This window comes from Dipodomys ordii, unplaced genomic scaffold, assembly GCF_000151885.1.
Source record: "Dipodomys ordii isolate 6190 unplaced genomic scaffold, Dord_2.0 Scaffold114, whole genome shotgun sequence".
NCBI classification, from domain to species: domain Eukaryota; kingdom Metazoa; phylum Chordata; class Mammalia; order Rodentia; family Heteromyidae; genus Dipodomys; species Dipodomys ordii.
In genome coordinates this window covers 2,198,669-2,201,243 of record NW_012267330.1, presented here as the reverse complement: position 1 = coordinate 2,201,243, position 2,575 = coordinate 2,198,669, and positions in this window count along the sequence as shown.

Genomic DNA, 2,575 nt, shown 5'->3' with positions numbered 1-2,575 from the left:
TTCTGCATGTGGCCGCCCAATTTTCCCAGCACCAGTGGTTGAAGAGGCTGTGTTTCTTTCATTGTATGTCTTTGGATCCTTTGTCGAATATCAGCTGGCTGTAGGCCTGTGGATTTATTTCTGGATCTTCTATTCTGTTCCATTGGTCTTCGGGTCTGTTTTTGTGCCAGTACCATGCTATCTTTGTTATTACAGCTCTGTAGTAGAGTTTGAAGTTAGGCATGGATATCCCTCCCATGTTGTCTTTATCCCCTAGAATTGTTTTGGCTATTCTAGGTCTTTTGTTGTTCCATATGAATTTTTGGACTGTTTTCTGTATTTCACTGATGTACGTCATTGGGATTTTTATAGGAATTGCATTGAATTTGTATTTTAATTTTGGCAGTATTACCATTTTCACTATATTAATTCGGCCTATCCAAGAGCATGGGAGGTCTTTCCATTTCCCAGTGTCTTCTGCAATTTCTTTCTTTAACTTTTTGAAGTTTTCATTAAATAGTTCTTTTACATCTTTGGTTAGGTTAATTCCTAAGTATTTTATTTTTGGGGAGGTTATTGTGAATGGGGTTCTTCCTTTATTTCCCTCTCTGTTGTACATCGTCAGTGTACAGGAAGGCAACTGATTTTTGTGGGTTGATTTTGTATCCTGCTACTTTCCCGAAGTGATTTATGATTTCTAAGAATTTGGGGATGGAGTTTTGGGGATTGTGAAATTTCAGTATAATGTCATCTGCAAAAAGGGATAGTTTAGGGGCTGGGAAGGTGGCTCAGTGGTAGAGCGCTTGCCTTGCATGCATGAAGCCCTGGGTTCGATTCCTCAACACCACATAATAAAAAAGAAAAAAGCCAGAAGTAGCGCTGTGGCTCAAGTGGTAGAGCGCTAGCCTTGAGCTGATGAGCTGAGGGACAGAGCCCAAGCCCAGAGTTCAGGCCCCATGACTGGACGCAAAACAAAAAAGGATAGTTTAACTACTTCTTTCCCTATGCAGATCCCTTTAATGTCTTTTTCTTGCCTTATTGCCCTGGATAAGGATTCCAGGACTATATTGAAGAGGAGTGGAGACAGTGGGCATCCTTGCCTTATTCCTGATTTTAGGAGAATTGGTTGTAGCTTTTCCCCATTAAGTAAAATATTGGCTATTGTTCTGTCATAAATGGCTTTTATTGTTTGTTTGTTTTTTGGGTCCGGTCGTGGGTCCTGAACTCTGGGCCTAGGCGCTGTCCCTCAGCTCTTCAGCTCAAGGCTAGCGCTCTACCACTTGAGCCACAGCACCAATTCTGGCTTTTTTCTTATGTGGTGCTGAGGAATTGAACCCAGGGCCTCGAGCATGCAAGGCAAGTGCTCTACCACTGAGCCACCTTCCCAGCCCCTGGCTTTTATTGTTGTTGTTTTTTTGTCGGTCGTGGGGCTTGAACTCTGGGTCTGGGCGTTGTCCCTCAGCTCTTCAACTCAAGGCGAGCGCTCTACCACTTGAGCTACAGCGCCACTCTGGCTTTTATTGTTTTAAGAAATGTTCCTTCTATTCCTATTTTCTCCAGAGCTTTTAGCATGAATGAATGTTGAATTTTATCAAAGGCCTTTTCTGCATCTGTGGTGATAATCATGTGATTCTTGACCTTGGCTCTGTTGATGTGTTGGATTACATTAATTGACTTACATATGTTAAACCATCCCTACATCTCTGGGATGAAGCCTACCTGGTCGTAGTGTATGATTTTTTTTATGTGTTTCTGGATTCTGTTAGCTAGTATCTTGTTAAGAATCTTTGCATCTGTATTCATCAAGGAAATTGGCCTGTAATTCTCTTTTTTGGTTGGGTCTTTGCCTGGTTTGGGGATGAGTGTGATATTGGCTTCGTAGAATGAGTTTGGGATAGCTCCCTCCTTCTCTATTTCTCTGAAGAGCTTGAGGAGTATGGGTATTAGTTCTTCTTTAAAGGTTTTATAGACTTCTGCTGTGAATCCATCTGGTCCTGGGCTTTTTTTTTTTTTTTTGTTGGAAGATTTTGATTGCTTCCTGTATCTCATTGTAGGATATTAGCTTATTTAATTGATTTACTTTTACTTTGCTCAGTTTGGACAACTTGCATTTCTCTAAAAATGCATACATTTCTGCCGGGTATTCTTCCTTTAGAGAGTATAACTTTTGAAAGCAGTCCGTTAACATTGTTTGGATATCTTGGTTATGTGTTGTGATTTTTCCCGTGGCAACCCTAATCCTGTTAATATGGGTTTCCTCTCTTCTTTTTTAAATTAATCTTGACTATGTTCCATCAATTTTATGCATTTTTTCAAAGAACCAGCTTTTTGTTTGGTTAATTTTGGCTATGGTTTTCTGATTTTCTAATTGATTAATCTTTGCTCTTAATTTGGTTATCTGGCTCTGTCTAGTAACTTTAGGTTTCTTTTTTTTTTTTTTGGGGGTCTGGTCATGGGGCCTGAACTCTGGGCCTGGGCGCTGTCCCTCAGCTCTTCAGCTCAAGGCTTGCGCTCTACCACTTGAGCCACAGCGCCACTTCCGGCTTTTTTCTTTTTGCTTATGTGGTGCTGAGGAATTGAACCCAGGGTCTCAGGC